This window comes from Herpailurus yagouaroundi, unplaced genomic scaffold, assembly GCF_014898765.1.
Source record: "Herpailurus yagouaroundi ecotype Mexico unplaced genomic scaffold, PumYag 187, whole genome shotgun sequence".
NCBI classification, from domain to species: domain Eukaryota; kingdom Metazoa; phylum Chordata; class Mammalia; order Carnivora; family Felidae; genus Herpailurus; species Herpailurus yagouaroundi.
The window spans coordinates 19624203-19642271 of record NW_024412418.1 but is presented as its reverse complement, the minus strand read 5'-3'; the positions used below and the strand labels follow the sequence as shown (position 1 = coordinate 19642271).

Here is an 18069-nt window from a genome sequence, read left to right as displayed (position 1 = left end):
CCCCCCCAAAAGGTGTTTTAAAACCAGGTCCTTCAGCAAAGTGAGCAGACCACGGCAGTCAGGTCACTTTAACAGGCTGGGGCCAGGGTGACAGAGACAGGGACTGGGTTGGCTCCGGGACACGAGACAGGACTGAGACTGTGGTACAGAAGAGCTCGGGACCTGGGAACCACAAGTGTGTCAGGACCGTGAGGGGAACGACGCCGTCCTGGGTATCTGCACTGACCGTCCTGAAGGCCACCCCTCAACACAAATGGGCAGAAACTTTCCGGGGGGCAGTTTGGCCCACTCACTTCAGTCTTAACAATGTATGCATTCTTAGGACTCAATTTATTTAGGGATTTATGCCACATAAATAATCACAGATATGTTCCAAGATTTAGCTATCTAGACATGCATGACAGTATTATTTAGTGAAAAGCTGGACACATGCTCAATAGATCAATTAGTTAATGAGATGATAGCATCCATTCCACGAAATACCAGCTAAGTGGCTTAATAGTTATCGACAGAAAAAAATATTCATCCAATTTTATTAAATCAAAACAGCATGGAATAAACATTTCTACAGTATAATCCTGTTTTGCTTAAAAATACGTGTATGTTGGGGCACCTGGGTGGCTCAGTGGGTTGAGCGTCCGATTTCGGCTTAGGTCATGATCTCATGGTTCCTGAGTTCGAGCCCCATGTCGGGCTCTGTGCTGTCAGCTTGGAGCCCAGAGACTGCTTCGGATTCTGTCTCCCTCTCTCTCTCTGCCCCTCCCCTGCTCACACTCTGTCTCTCTCTGTCTCTCAAAAGTGAACTCATGTTAAAAAATAAAAGAAAAAAATAAAACTAAAAATATATGTATGTGAATGAAAACAAAAATTTCTGGAAGGCTATTTACCAAGATGTTCACAAGCAGTTATCACTATATAATAGAGTCACGGTGCCTTTTTGTTATAAGTTTTTCACTCATCTGCAATTTAAAATTTTCTAACAATAAAATTGTGTTGCTTTTGTAAAAAGAAAAAGACAATAGGAGTTATATTTTTAATTATTTTTTAAAAGCTGATCATACAGCTTTACGGCTAATCCCACGCTTTATTACAAATACGATCCCGGGTTTTATGAAAGAAACTATGATCTTACCTGGCTAAGACTGATTGCTACCCAGCACCCATTCTTCCCTTCTTTGGTAAAATAACCCCAATGTTATCCTGGGTGACAATCACTCAGCTAAATGACTGCGTTTTCCAGCCTCCCTTGCAGATGCTGTGGCCCTGAGACTTAGTGTTGCCCAACGACAGGGATACAGAAGTGCTGTGTGGGGCTCCCAGGAAGACTCTTTGAGGAAGTGCATTCCCCTAGAAATTCAGCCCACCTGTCCCTCCTGCCTTCCTCCTGCTTGCTGCCATGATGACTGAAGTTCCAACAGCTTTCCTAAATCCATTTTTACAGGGAAGAAAATTACATTTTTGTTTAAGCTCCTGTTATTTTGGATTTTCTGCTCTACCTACCCCCCCACTGCTCACAGTGGGTCAACAGCTACTGGGTGGGGGGAATACAGGAGGAAAAGGACTTGAAATTTTAACTTGGGGTGGCAACGAAAGCCAGCAAATCCTTCAGAGCTGGGCTTTCATGTGTTATTATTTAAAATCATAAATGCTGACATTTATGCCACTGAGGGAGGAAATGCCATTATTTCCAGCAATAACAGCACGGAGCTGTGGCAAGTTGTTTCACTTAGAAGATGTTTAACACAGGTCTCGTAATTGTCACTTAATGGGTCAGGGAACCAAGAGAGGCCTGCCTTTGTGTGTTAAGGCCTCCCTTCTGCAGATCACAAACGTCTCCTTTTATGTTTAGGAAATGTAATTACAGGCCAGAATACCACCACAAAGCTTATTGCTTTTGCGGGGCGTTAGTCCTTTCAGTGTTTTACAAATGCTACAGGCTCCAGAAGGCAAAGCTTAACTCCCAAGACCCTTTGGGGAACACTTAATCGTGCCCTTCCAAGGACTGGTCACCAAGTGTAACACTGATGTGGGACAAGGCTTCCAGGTGAATTTTTAACCACAGCCTTCCCCAAACTGAAGCCTTCAGGCACCTCTCTCTTGCCTTATTTATTCCTACTAATCTTTTAAGATTCGGATCTGGTGTTCCCTACCTCCAGGTAAAGCTCAGTTAGGGGCTGGTCTCTGGCATGCCCATAATACCTACAGCTCACCTCTTATAATAGCCGCCACCTATTGAGTCCTTATTACACACGGGCGCTGTGCCAGTTGGTGCTTTGTGTGGGCCATGTCACGTAACCCTCCTAAGAGTCCTATGAGGTAGGTACACGTGCATTTTATAAATGAGGAAAGGAGTCTCCGAGAAGCTAATAACCCACCCTAGGCCTTGCAGTATGATTCAAAGATTATGAGGTAATGATTCACCCACTTTATCTGGCCCCGGAGGCAAAGTCATACTGTCTCGTAAACCAGTGGCAGCCTCTCATTACAACATCCCCTGTACTTCCCATGCCCTGCAGTGCTCGGCATCCAGTAGGTACTCAATAAATGTCAGCTGAATGATTGGTCCACTGTCAGTCCATTCCTATCCAACTATACAGACTTAGGTTAAAAATCACTAGATGGAAATGCAAATTGGTCCCCAAGGCTGGAAGAAACAGCCTAAGAGAGACATGGTTAAACAGAAGTCTACATACAGGGAGTGTGACCTGTAGCTGATGGAAGCTCCTTCCAAGATGCATCTTCATATTGTCGAGGGAAGAGCGGTTGGGAAGAGATCCATATTTCTTCCTCACGATTCTTCACAGAAACAAAACACAACCAACAGCAGTTGGAAAAAAAAAAAAAAACGTAAGAAACAGCAACCTGGAAGCAGGCCCAGCCCTGTGCTCTGATTCCAGAAGACAATGGCTCCAAACTCAGAACAGGATTTAGAGGGCGTCCTTGAAGAGGCTCCAGAGGCTCACAGTGGAGATGTAGCTGCTGAGGCCAGAAAGGGCCCAACCCATAAGGCTTTTCCTCAGCCTCACGATGAGGCCCGTCCACCGCAATCCCAGGACGCCTAGTGCTACACTCTCAGTTAGTGTTAAAGCTACATCCTACTGCGTCCTCATGATGTACCAAGCACATTTTCCTGCCCTGGGAAGGATGTGCAGAATCGGGCAGGAGAAGGCCTTTAGTTCTCCTCAGGACACTCTTAGAAACCAGGAAGTGATGCATCAGGCAAAATTGAGAGATCAGGTCTGTTGCCACCCCTCCCCTGGAGCCCTGGAGAGCTTTTTCATGGGACTTTCTGACATCTCTCTCTGTCTCTGTCTCTGTCTCTGTCTCTCTCTCTCTCTCCCTCTCTCTGAGACCACCTCAGCAAGCCCATCTGTGCTTGTGGCTATAGTGCCCTCCAGTGGGGAGACTGGGCCCTGTGGGGCCAGGCACAGGAAATGGCTGCCATGACAGAGGGTGATGCCAAGTGAAAAGCATGGCTTCCAGCAGCAGCACCTGGCCTCCTGGCAACTCCCAGCCAGGCTTGGAGTTGTGCCTGAGTTTTTTTGTTTCAGATATTTGACAACTCCCCCCACCCCCACTTCATTCTTTTCCAAATAGGATCCTCCTGAAAGACCCCTCCTGTGGCTTTGTGAGGGGCCAGATAGCACCAGTCCTGAAGGGCTACCCTCATTTTTCTACAGAAGCTATTTCTGACTCCTTAGTCAATGACAAGCTAAAATCTAGCCTTCTTGAAACTGCAATTTTGATTTGGGAAATGAAAATGAAATCCCTTTTCCTCTGGCAGACTACCAAGGCCGCTTTTGTTACGGTAGTGCGTTTTGGGGCAGCTATCTGGCTCTGTGACGGACACTGGGCAGGATGGGCGTCGGTCTTAGCAGTGACCACTGGGAGACTTCAGCCTCCTGAGGAGGAACAGCAGACTGGTGACTTGGAGGCATATCCTACAACCAGGTAAGGTTTGGGCCACTCACCATCTCCCCAGTATCCTTCCTGTGCATCCACCGTCACCAAGCCCTGTAAACTCCACGTCCTCAACGGTGATTTTATAGTCTCTTCTCCATGCCCAGCACCAGAAAGCCAGCTGTCGACATCTGTCTGGTCTACTGTAACGACTCCTGTCTTTCCTCCATGCTGCACCCCTACACAGTGTGATAGTGTCTCCCCCACGCCATGACACTACAGTCTGGCCCACATGAGATCTTCCATCCTCGTTCTCACCTTTGACGATTCCTATCCCGGCCCGACTCTGGCTTTGTGCCCCGCCCCGCCAACACACACCTGTTTGTGGTGGTGCCCCAGCCTGCATCTGCTCTTCACACCCTAGTCTGATGTGTTCCTCAGTCTTCAAAATCCAGCTCAGCACCACTCACTCTGGGATGAAGACGGCCAAACTACACACTGCCCATTGCCCACTGCCTACTTCCTCCTTTGAGTTCTAGAACTCCTTCACTTCTTTTTTTGACTCCCCCAGGGGACTGTGAGCTCTTTTGAGTCCAGAGCCTGATGTGAATTCATCTTTGCATCTCTAGTGTTGATATAGCACCTCTTACGTAGGGACGCTCCGCTGCTCCTCTGTCACTGCAAACTCACCATGATGGAAACCAAACTCCTCATCTTCAGTTTCTCTATCTTCGCCTCGGACGGCTTATCAGTAACTAGGTTAGGTGGTCTCATCTCCACAGTCATGCATACCCATTTCCCCTTCCCATTTCTACTTCCACTGCCCTAAGGAGGACCTCATTATCCTGTACCTGAGCTATGGAAGTGACCTCCTAGGAGCTGATTCCCTTCTGAAAATACAAGGTGATTATGTCATTCTCCTGCTCAAGATCCTTCAGTGGCTCCCCTCTGCCCATAGAATAAAGTTCAAACTCCTTCACTTGCCATCTAAGATGCTCTGACTTAGTCCCAACTTACTTTTGTCATCTCTTCTCTGAGCATCTGTACGCAAGGACCATGCTCTCCTTCCCAACAGAATTATCACTGTTTCTTTCAATCCAGATAAAATAGCCCCTTCTTTTCAGGCAAAACCAGTCCCTCCGTTCAAAGTATTTCCACAACATGCAGTTTCCATGTTAACCGAGCACTCGTTTGTTCTACCTATTATCACATTGGGTTGCTTTCCTCACAGACTGGCCTGCTAGACTGCAAGCTCTCAGGGGCAAGAATCCTGCCCCATCCACCTCTAATCCTCTCTGTCTCCTTGAGCACAACAGATGGTCAGTGTATTTCCATTAACTACAAATGGAACAAATGAAATCGAAGAAGTTACAAGTTGTGTTTAAATAGGTTCACACGGGTTTGAAAAGCACCATGGTCAGGATCATGTTATGAAGCAGCTCTGGATGACACAACGGCTCTTAAAAAGCTCACAGTATATTTGAGATGATATAGGAGACCATCCGGACACGAAAAGCCACAAAGGAAAAACAGTGGTCTTCAAGCATGCATGCATGCAAAATGAAGCGGAGATAGCACACAATTTATGAAACCCAGAGAGGTGTTTTCATGCCACTGCTCTGAATGATGCCTCTAGGATTTAAAATTCTATCAGCTTTGTCTGGAGAAACAAAGATTCTCTGAAATGTCTTAATATTGTTGCACGTGACTATTAGATTGTGTAATCATGAACAGTCCTTAGAGGAAACTCTCCTGGGGCAGTGTATCCTAACAGTTGAGAGTCAGACCATCTGAGTTCAAATCCCAGCTCCACCACTTACTCATTGTTGGCATGGGGCAATGTCTTAACCTCCCTGCCTCATTCTTTTCCTCCTGTAAATGGAGAGCGTAATAAATACCTACCTCACTGGATCCTTAGGAGAACTAATTGAGCTAGAATATATAAAGTGCTTAGAACATAGTAAACCCTGTATCAACCCTGACTATTATTTTTAAATAGACCAACTTTCCAGACAGGGACAGAGCTAACAAGATTCAGCTAACAAGCATCTGTGTAATACCTAGTATTCAGGTACTCTTCTTTCCTTCTCATTGATTTTAGAAACTACTTTTTAATGGGAAGTTTGTTTTTTTTAAGTGGTTACCATTCACTAAGGGTTTACTTTTTTCAGATAGTGGATCACTTAATCACACAGGAACACAGTACAGTAGCTAAGAGGCTGGACTCTATAGCCAGGGTGACAGAATCATCTGTGGGTATCTCCACTATGTGATTTAATCTTTCTGGTTCTCGGCTTCCTCGTTTACAAAAAGGTGAGAGTAACGGTATCTACCTCTTGCCATCCTCGTGAGGATTGATGAGCTGGAATGTGTAGCAGCCCTTGGGATTTTGTCAGTGCTCAGGAAACATAGCTATTCTTTTCCAGTAAATAGGTACCAACCACAAGCCATGTGCCAGGTACTGTGCTAGTTGTTGGGGATCCAGCAGCAAAAAAGGACAAAGTCCCCACCCTCTAGAGATGTAGGTACTATTATCACCATCATCAATCTTGAAATTGAGACTTAGGGCACATTCAAATCTGCCTGAAGTTACTGCCTTGAAAGTAAACAGGCTGTGGTTTGAACCCAGCCAGGGCTTAACGAGAGTACCATCCCCCTTCAACGTGGAGCGCTCAGGCTCAGCATTCACTCTTTCATAGCACTAGAGACCTTGCTCACTTTCTACAGAGTTAGAGTTGGGACCCCTTAGCCTGGATTCCAGACATGCGGACCATGGTATCATCTTCAGACCCTTGTTTTGGGAAGCAGCCCAAGCTGATCTCCAAGAAAGGCAGAGCCACTAACTGGACCACAGGTGGCACCTGATCCAAAGGCAGTCCAGCTCTAGGAAGACCATGGCCCATGATGTGGCCAGCACAAAAACTTTGCTCAATAGGGCTAATGGTAAGTAGTGAAGCCAATCAGACTCAGTCTTCCTCCAGGGTGTGAACAGAAAACTTCAGAGAAAAGCAAATCAATAGGAAAGAGGACGAGGAACTAGAAAACACCAAAAGAGATGCAGAGAGCACATGTGGCAGCATCTTGATTGTTGGCAGAAGACAGAGCTAAAGTCCTCAAGTTCAGGCACCGAGGAAGAGACCTCGGATACAGGACAACGATGACTCCATGGGATCCCTTACCCACCTATAGACTCCGCACCCTGACAAGGAGCCCCTATTTTCCAACAGAGCTCCTGAGACTCCGTTCCCTCTAGCTGTGTGCAGCCATCCAAGACTCTCCTACCCCAACTTCCCCGAATTCTTTCTCTTCTACTTTTGCTTCACACATAACACTCCTGGGACCCAAGCAGACCATGGGCACTCCTGCCAACAGTCTTCCATACCCTGTACCCACATCATACTTCAAGGCCCAGCCACACTCACCATCTGCCTGACGCCACCCTCAGCAGGGCCTGCTCGTACCTGGGACCTCTCTGATCTCCAGTTTCCTCCTCTGCCCATGAACACAAGTCTCTGCCTCCCCAGCATGACTCCAATCACGCTGTGGGTCTAGTGCCTTCTAGTACGTTGCCTTGTGCACAGCACAGTAAAACCCAGTAAATGTTTGCTGGTTGGCCGGTAATTCTAATGCAACATACCACAGGGGCTAGAGAAGCAGGCCACAGCCTTCAGCCCTAGGGGGTTATTTGCCCTCCCCTCCCCTATCCAGAGAACATTTGGCAATATCTGGAGACATTTTTCGTTGTCACAACCGTGGGGATGTGCTAATGGCATTAGAAGGTATAGGCTGGGGATGTGCCCAATGTCCCACAATGCACAGGACTACAACCTCTCCACGACGAAAAATTATCATGCTTAAAATGTCAGTAGAGCTGACATTAAGAGACTCTGGACTAAAGCCATGAGAGAATTAAAGAGAAACAAGATTTGGGAAATACACTTAAAATAATAACACATTGTTAGAAACAGACTGTTTGGCTAGACTGTATTCCTCTGAGTTGTGTTTATGATTTTAGATAAATTACAGTAAAATCCTGTGATCCCAAGCCTCATGATAATGCTAATTTGGATATAAGGCAACTGACAACTAGCAGCAAATTCACCCCAGCAACGCCACGCTCCTCTCAATACGCAATAACGTGACCCTACATCTTATGGGGTGGAGTTCTTGGACCCCAGCAATAGCACTACGGCGGGGTTAGATTACAGTTCCACGGTGCTGGCAGAGTTCATGAGCAAACTACTCTCATTCTGGCTGGTGTGACCATTTTTTATCCAGTCTGCGGGCTTCAGTAGGATTGGTCCTATTAGCCCTTTTTTTCGTTGAACAGCATTTCTCCCTTTGTGTCAGTCACACACATGGCTTTGGAGAAGAACAAAGCCAGACTCCACCCTCAGTTTTGCCAGTGGCCTTTGCCTGCACGCTCCCAAAGGGCAGGACTGGGCCTGTGCCATCAGCCACTGCACACTCAGTGCCTGAAGAGTAAGGGTGGTTGGGAAACATCTCTGGAATGAATGAAAGCACTCATTCTCTGTCTCACCTCTTCCAAACTCATTTTCTTCGCCCTATAACATAGAGAAAATAGCACCTAGGACAGCAGTTGTTACAAGAATTAAATTAAGTGAGACCATGTATATCAAGCTCCTGGAACAGAGTTGGACACACAGTTCACTTAACGGCTCTTATCCCTACATCTGAAAACCAGTAAAAATCTGCCAGCTCTTTCAGAATCCTGCTAGGCACCACGAGCTCCTCCCCAAACTCTCTGTTCTTCAAAGAAGCACCATCAGGCCAGAGGAAGCTCTAAAGCACCGAGAATGGAATAGGTTTATTTCTCTGAAACTAATTAAAAATCAAAAGTTCTGCCATGATTTCCAAGCCAGATTTATCCTCACATGTGGGCTTCGCATTTTAAATTTTAATTTGATTATGCACATCTCAGACTAGCAACAGGAATGGATGAGAGCCAGGGTCCTGTCTTTTTATATTTCCTCAGCATTACCTACCTACCTGCAGGCGCCTAATAAACAGTAAATGAACAAAGGGAAGAGCCACAACGTCAGGTTCTAGCTCCCAGATTTCCTAAGGGTAAGGACTAGTTATACAAACATGAAAGCTTATCTACTTGTACTCTGCGTCACAATTCGACACAAAGCCATCAGGATGAAAGAGTTTAATTGTAACATCAGCTCCTGAGATAAAACTTCGCAGACCCCATGGTTGCTGAGAGAATTTTCATGAGGCAGTATCCATGAGTACACGCAGACCGGAAAAGCTGCGTGGAAGAGCAGAGCAGACAAGGGGGCTGGCTCCAGACCAAGCTGGGTTCAGTCCCTGGCTCCACCACTTTCTTTTTCCTTTGTTTGAATTTTTTTTAATGTTTAATTACTTTTGAGAGAGAGAGACAGACAGACAGACAGACAGACAGACAGAGTGTGATCAGGGAAGGGCAGAAAGAGGGAGACACAGAATCCGAAGCCGGCTCCAGGCTCTGAGTTCTCCACACAGAGCCCGATGTGGGACTCGAACTCACAAACCATGAGATCATGGCCTGAGCCGAAGTCGGATGCTTAACCAACTGAGCCACCCGGGTGCCCTTCTACCACTTTCTACCTGCAACTTCAAGTCTGCATTTTCTCATCTGTGGAAGAGGAATAACATACCTGCTGCTATGGGCTGAATTGTGTCCCTGCCCCCACCCAAATTCATATGTTGACATCCTAATGTCCAGTATCTCAGCCTGTAACCTTACCCAGAGAAAGCCTGTTTAATTTAGTTAAATGAGGTCATTAGGGTGGGCTCTACTCCAATATGACTGATATACTTACATGAAGGGGAAATTTGGAGCCAAACAGGCACACCGGGAGAATGTCATGTGAAGATAAAGCCAGAGATTGGGGTGATGCTTCTACAAGCCAAGGAATACCAAAGATTGCTAGAAAACCACCAGCAGCTGGGGCAGAGGCATAAACAGATTACCCCTCACTTCAGAGACTTCAGATGGAGCCAACCCTGCCAAAGCCTTGATCTCAGACCTCTAGCCTCCAGAAACGTGACACAATAAATTTCTGTCATTTAGACCACTCAGTGTTATGAGTGTTGTTATGACAGCAAACTGATAGAGAGCCTTGCAGTGCAAAGCCAGTAGCTGTTGTCGGCATTGCTCATTAGAGTATCACAAGTTGAACATAATAACATAGAGAGCAGATACACATGTATATTGAACACAGGAGATAACATATTGTCTGAATATAAGGCAACTCCCTAAATGCCAGTCTCCCATTTTTCTGATGAGAAAACCAGGGGGAAACTTTCAGGGATATACATGAAAGAGCCAAATGTCTACTTACAATATTTACTTTAACTTACTTACTCTATCCACACGTAAAATCTCATGTATAAGAAAGCCATACACTGATTTAGAAATGCGTTTTCCAGTTTCATATTCCATGAAATACTTTTATTCTAACATCAGTCTTCATCATCCTTAGAACTTTTTTTTTAGTTGTTTCCAAGAGAACTTCATCTAAGTTGTGTGAGATGCCGCACTTTTGAATCTGTATATGATGCTAAACATGAAATTTTTATCCTCAACCACAAGTACAATTTCCATTTATTTGTACTTTTACAAATATTCATGACCTTCCCTGTGTAACCACAGTGCTTTGCGGCATGATTTCTAAAAGGTGCATTTAAGACAAATTCTAACAGTTGCCATTGTGAAGTCACGCCCAAAGGAATAATTCCTAAATCAGTGCTGGGAACCTCTATAAGCATTGAAAAGTAACCTTGATTTGGTCATTTCAGGGTAATGTGGTGTTTCAACATAAAACACTGGAAAGAGAATCCCGTAACATGAGAGAACTTGCAAGACTTAATAAGGCAACTTCTTCTTTCCTGAGGGGCAATTCTTGGGGGGAAATCCATTACTTTAGTTCAGGCTATAAGCAGCTTATGCACAGTTGGCATTCTCAATCCTGATGCTTCTTCTTATGTCCCACTGATTCTCATCCTTCAAGGCCAAGTTCAAATGTCCCTTCCTCTCCCCCACAGAGCTGGAACGAGTCTCTCATCACTTCATTCCCCACTGCACACCACTGCCTACTCCCCGTAGTTTTCTTCTGTCCTGAAACTGAGCTCTGGTCTTAACCACACATACACAGCACCTTGCTTTGCAAATAAAAGGTCCCTTTTCCTTTAATAACTGAGAGAAAATAACCTAGGTTTTTTTTTTCTGATTAGAAAAGTAGTACATATTTATTGTAAAAAAATTCAAATTCTATAGAGATATTTTGAAAATAAAGTACATCTTCTAAAACTCCCCTACTGTTTTTGTATATACTTGCAGAATTTTTGCTCTGTATACACACACACATGCTGATACATGGGCATATACATACATACAATACATATACACATACACAGACACATTTAAAAAAATTTTTTTACATTTATTCATTTTTGAGAGACAGAGAAAGACAGAGCACAAGTGGGGGAGGGGCAGAGAGAGAGGGAGACACAAAATCCAAAGCAGGCTCCAGGCTCTGAGCTGTCAGCACAGAGCCCAACGCGGAGCTCACAAACCGCGAGATCATGACCTGAGCTGAAGTCGGACGCTTAACCGACTGAGCCACTCAGGCACCCGACATAGACACATTTTAAACAGATGAGGAGTGATCTGTATCATGTTGTTTTGTAACCTGCTCTGATCGCTTAATAAATTATGCAATCTTCCTATGTAAAGAAATATAGATTTATATTATAATTTGTAATGGCAGCATAGTATTAGGATATCAAAATTTATTTAATCATTCCCCTACGGATGGTTCTTTCAGTTGTTTCGCATTTTTTAATAATCACAATGAAAAGCTTTGAAATTACAGCTTGGAAAAATGATCATTTCCTTAGGATAAATTCTGAAAAGTAGTATGCTAGTTCAAAAGGTATACTTAATGTCAGCTTAAACTACTCCCAATAACAGTGCAAAAGAGTATCTGTTTCTCCAGGTCCTCACCAACATCAGCACTACCATTGTTTTAAACAAAATGAAAGGACAAAAAAAAAATAACACTTTATTGTTTTAATGCCCATTTTTATTGCTAGTGATTTTTGGCATCTTTTTGGTTAATCCAATTATACAATTGTTTATTGTGCAATTATTTGTGTTGTATTAAATATATTTGAGCACAATGCAATTATGTATTGTATAGTGTGATTATTCTATAGAATATTTTATAATATTTATTATATTATATATTTGTATAGTTATATTATCATTTATAATAGAGTTATTCTACAGAATGCTTCTATAGAAGTAGTAAGCTCTTAATAAATATTTGCATAATAATAGCTGAAACTGATTATGTACAAGGCACTGTTCAGAGCACATGTCAGCGTGGTCCCACCTCCTCTAGGCTATTCAGGTACATTCACCATTGATCGGGTTTGAAGAGGAATCTATATTAGTATGTTTGAAATATGCTTGTATTTTTCTTTTTGATCAGAAGTTCTTCATATATTATGGATGCTAATTCTTTATTACATATGTTGCAAATAGCTTTTCCTGTTTGTTGCTTGACTTTTTATTTAGTATGTGCTACCTATTACTATATAAAAGTTTTCAATTTGGTTTATTGCCCCCTAACAAAACTTATTGCCCCCTAACAAAAGTAGTGGCTGGTTCACAAGGTCCCTCCAGACAGCCTTGTCTCTAAATTAAAAGTAACACTGAAGACCTTAGAATAAAAACGTAAGAGTCACAGACATACTGGGACCTTCCATGCTTCCACCATGTGCTTTAGTCTCTTCATCACATGCAGAAGAGTCCCAGAACCAGAGACTGGCTCAGGGCTGGAGAGGGTCACAGTAGGAGCTGGGTTCCCTGCAGACTGAGCTAGAGAGGTGGTTGGCTAGACCAGCATCTGAACTGGTTGGGCCCATTCCATTTAGAAACCCAGACTGGGAATTTTTGTTAGTCAAGCAAGAACAGGGGAGAGCAAAGTGAGAAAGAGTAAGTGTGAAGGAGAGAGGGAAATAAATAAAGTGACATCTCCTGAGTTTTTACTAGGCACCAAGCTGTGTGCTATGCGCTTTTGGTTAGGTCCTATTACTTAGCCCTCCCAACTCCTCTATGAGGTAGGAAGTGACACATCTAATGTGCAGATGATACTATGCAAGGTCACACAATAGCAGAGTGAGGATTCAAAGCCAGGTCTTGTATTCAAGTCCAGGAAGAATCCTCAGGGCTCCAAGGATATACTGGCTCGGCTGAAGGGCAGACTCATGGGGCAAGGCTCTGGGCCTCCACCTCATGTCCACCAAGCCTCCATTCTGATCTGCTTTAGAAAGAGCAGCTCCAACTAAGGGTTCATTGCCATGATATGATTCCACTCTTTAAAAAAATTTTTTTTTCTAAGTAGGCTTCACATCCAGCTTGGAGCCCAACACGGGGTTTGAACTCATGGCCCTTAGATGAAGACCTGAGTCAAGATCAAGAGTCAGATGCTCAATTGACTAAGCCAGACGCCCCTGAAACTAGTTTCTTTTAAACACAGTACCATACCATATTTGGTTCATACCTCCCTCCAACCATCAATCAGTTACACTGATTTAGTAGCACTAAAGAGGCACATATTAATCACTGACTGTGTGCAATGCTTGCTGTGCTGGCAGTGGCATTGTGAAAACAAACCAGACATCAAGACGTGGCCCTGACCTCACACCGTCCACCTTCTGGGAGAGGAGAGAGGTACTGCACCAAACAGCAATGATGCAAGGTGAATGTGGCAAAGGGGAGCGCAGGGCCAGGCAAACGTAACCAACTGTGTGCAACAGGGGGAGGCTTCCCTGAAGATGCATGTTAGAAAGGGTCAGAGAATTTAGGAGGAAGGGAAAAACTTGTGAAGGTGTGCTAAGAGGATAAAAAGCCGTTCACGCATAATGAGCACAGTGAAGAATACTTGGGAGGCAGAGGGGGCATTTTAGGGATGAGGAACCCCCACACCCCAGGCTGGCAGTCAAAGCTCTGGTGGCCTTTGTTCCCTTTGTCATGCCCTTCAGGAAGCTAGAATCCTGAGAAGGAAGAGCTGAGGAAGATGAATGGAAGCTCCAGCAAGGTTTGTAGCTCCCAACCTCACTGCATCTACAGGTCCTTCTCATGAGCCAGGTGTAAACACCATCTTCCCTACAGAACACAAGGCCAGAAGAGCCCCAGAGTGAACAGAGGTTTCTATTTTTTATTTTTTTAATTTTTTTAATGTTTGTTTATTTCTGAGAAAGAGAGAGAGAGAGAGAGAGAGAGAGACGGAGCATGAGTGGGGCAGAGAGAGAGGGAGGCACAGAATCCGAAGCAGGCTCCAGGCTCCGAGCTGACAGCAAAGAGCCCGATGTGGGGCTCAAACCCACGAACCGTGAGATCGTGACCAGAGCCGAAGTCAGATGCTCAGCTGACAGCCACCCAAGCCCCCCCCCCCAGACGTTTTTATTTTTAATATAAAATTTAAATTCTCCTTCAGGAGAGACATTTGATTGCAGAAAATATTATAATAACGAAGATGTCCAATAGCAGGGTTCTTGGTAAATATATTAAGGTATCTTCTAACCTTCACACATTATATAGCTATTAAAATTAGTGTTGAGGGAAGAATATTACTAACATGAAAGATGTTCATGATATTGTTAAGTACAAAAATTTAATTATGAAGTAATGTGATGGTATTATTCAATTCTTACCAAAAAAAAAAAAATACTGTACAAAGAAAAACACTGAAGTGTTCATAGTGATTACTGATGAGTATGAAATTACTACTCATTCGGGCTTAACTAAATTTTCTAAAGTTTCTACAATAAAGATTTATCGCTTTTGACATAAGAAAAAAAACAAGAAGTCAATTTTAAGTGTTCCTCCCAGCCAGTGTCAAGGCCTAGAACGAGTGCATGGCTGGCTGTAATCCCTGACTCTTATTTCTGTGACCTGGCTTGTCCCTAGGCACAGAATTCAAGGCTGGCTAACAGAAAGTAGAGTCTGACTGCTCACACAGTCTCTGTCTGCTGGAGCGTATGCATGTCAATCTCTCTGTTCCATCACCACTACTGTATTCAGTGGGAAAAAATACGTATTTGAGTTCCATTCATACCTCATATGTGGAGGCTATACTTCAGTTGTAAGAGGTGACACTTGTTAGGCATTGTCTCCACGCAGGACTCTGTGTGAACATCTTCATTATCTCACTTAACCCATCAACAGCCGGGGAAGTTAGATACCATACTTCCACTTTACAGACAAGGAAACAGACCCAGTACCCAATCCCCAATGACCAGTTAAGTGGAAGAACTGGATTTCAAACTCTAGTCTGTGTGACATCTTGAGTCTTCATATACAATCCTTCCTTCTAAGGATCCAGTTTGTTACTATTTGTAGAAAATGCGTAAGTGTCCTGGGACTGGCATGAAAACCTCAACCCAGGAAGCTGCCAAATATAAGGTCATAGGTGGCAACTGTGACAGTCAAATAAATTATATTTAAAATAAAGCCAGGGGTGCCTGGGTGGCTCAGTTAAGAGTCAAACTCTGGCTCCGGTCATGATCTCACTGTTCGTGGGTTCAAGCCCCACATCAGGCTCTGTGCTGACAGCTCAGAGCCTGCAGACTTCTTTGGATTCTATGTCTCCCTCTCTCTTTGCCCCTCCCCTGCTTGTGTTGTGGCTCTCTCTCTCAAAAATAAACATTAATTTAAAAAAATCAAAGGTAATAAATGTACTACTCAAAACTCCTCACTTCCTAATTAATTTACTACCTTTTCTTTTTTTTGAATATGAAATTTATTGTCAAATTGGTTTCCATACAACACCCAGTGCTCATCCCAACAGGCGCCCTCCTCAATACCCATCACCCCCCCCTCCCCACCCTCCCACTCCCCCTCAACCTTCAGTTTGTTCTCAGTTTTTAAGAGTCTCTTATGTTTTGGCTCCCTCTAATTTACTACCTTTTCTACTAACCACACTCATATCTGTGGGGTGGAAACACCATCTAATGGTATGCTGCATTCCATGACATCTCATGGGTAGCCTGAGAACTAGCTACGGTGGTAGTATTCACACCATGGAAATCAGCAAAAGCTAGAGATCATGCCTTGATTTATTGTTTTGTTATCTAGACTTAAGGAGGTTATGAATAAAATGTTAATCACATACATTAAATTTAAACTATACATCCTTGTAGCTATTACATTGTGAACAGCACAAAAAATTGAGGAAATATTTCTCAGCATTTGAAGGCTATTATTGGCCTCCCTAAAGAAATATGTCATGTCATTGCCTAACAAGTGAAGTTCTGATATAGGTCTTTGTTGTGCCATTCATATTGGAACTGTCTCACTCATCAGTGATGTGAGAAACTTCTTTGCTGAATCAGAGTGCAATCACCCATTTATTTGCAGTCTGATTTTGTCAAACTATGGATAGACAGCAACCACACATTGGCTACAGATACAAGAGTTCAGCAAAACTCAACGAGACCATTTTGTGATTATCAGGTGGCTATATGAGACTTACAATAAGTATGTTGCCTATGTCAATATTACTTACAAGTTGCAAGCTGTACCTCTTTTATGTGAGTAAAATTTAGGATCAATTTTTTTCCCGGACAGTTACTTGTTAAACATTTAAAGCACACCACAGCATAGAACTATGGACAACTTAGACAACTCCTACAGTGATAAATTCTCATAATTGTGAGGATTGTCTCAGTTGTCTCATAATTGTGACAACTGTCACAATTGTCTCACAGACAAGGCCCCCAGTGATCCCAAGAAGTGACACTTCCTGAAAACACAGGTCTCAGTTCCCTTCCTGAAAACACAGGTCTCAGTTCCCAACTTCTTAAAGTCACGTGAACTCTGGGCCCATCTTTCAGAGAGCTAATCACAGGTCACCCCATAGAATTAGAAACTCTCCCCTGGACCATGAGCTAGAAGTGAAATAAGCCTGATGAAACAGGAAGCTTTCCTGAGCATCTTGACAGAAGTTCACCACACTCTCTTCTTAGTTACATGTGAATATCTCATCATCATACCTACCACATAATTTACATGCCAGCCTCCTCTGCTAGACCTTGAGTTCCATGAAAACTGGGCTATCTCTTGTCCAGGCCTTGCCCAGCAAGTTTTCAGTGTTCCTAAGCTCATGTCTGAGTGCCCTAACAGACAGAGTAGAGACGGAGGACCTCCTTTACAAATTTGGCATTGGCAGAATTAGCATCTGTCTCACCGTGTCATTTAGGTATTTCCTACATGGTTCAAAATCAAAATGTTTTGATTGTGATGCTATATCCAAATGGATGCAATAGCAATCCAATTCAAAAAGTCATCCAAATTCTTAAAAATATGCTATATATACTTGTTATTCTTACTACACAAGGTACCTGACCATCACGATTAATGATCAACATCCAAGGAGTTCATATAAATAAATAAACTGCCTTTGCAGATATGGCTTCTAAATTCCCAAATGTATGGACTAAAGACACTTTACAAGTATAATCCAGACTCACCATTTCAAGTTCCATATTTGTAGAGTAGAGGGAAGAGCAACCTATCAGTGGCTGTGTGGCTGTGTGTAGTGGGAGCAGGTCCCACACGCACAATTTTTTTCCAGAGGGTATCACATCTACCTTGTTTCAGAGTATTTAGGAACCCATGCCCAGAGCACTTGGGGGACAGGAGACCAAGATGCAAAGAGGTGACAGCTACTCTCCAGAACAAACTGATCCTGACAACACTCATAGGCAACACACATCCCTGACTTTGCTACAAAATTGTCTAGAGCTTAGGTAGTTTTCCAAGTTGTGCTGGAATTTAAAATAAAAGGCAGGGGGTGGAAGGCACCAGGATGGCTCAGTCAGTGAAGTGTCAGACTTCTGTTCACGTCATGAGCTCATGGTTCGCGAGTTTGAGCCCCACATAGGGCTCTCTGTTGTCAGCAAAGAGCAGGCTTTGGACCCTCTGTCCCCTCTGTTTCTGCCCCTCCCCCACTTGGGCACACTCTCTCTCTCTCTAATATAAATAAATATTCAAAAAATAAATGAAATGAAATGAAAGGAAATGAAATGAAATGAAATGAAATGAAATAAAATAAAATAAAATAAAATAAAATAAAATAAAATAAAATAAAA

At 43.5% G+C, this 18069-nt stretch overlaps 1 long non-coding RNA gene across 1 annotated transcript in view; it reads right to left on the bottom strand.

Moving 5' to 3' along the window:
• Nucleotides 1–777: 777 nt before the first annotated feature.
• The window catches only part of LOC121043598 (uncharacterized), a 134122-nt gene continuing 116830 nt past the window's right edge, over nucleotides 778–18069 (bottom strand). The window contains exons 5-7 of the long non-coding RNA XR_005796931.1: nucleotides 2694–2796; nucleotides 2211–2309; nucleotides 778–1423 (exon numbers count right to left, since the gene is read on the bottom strand). This is a non-coding gene — a long non-coding RNA (uncharacterized LOC121043598). The remainder of the gene's footprint in view (nucleotides 1424–2210; nucleotides 2310–2693; nucleotides 2797–18069) is intronic.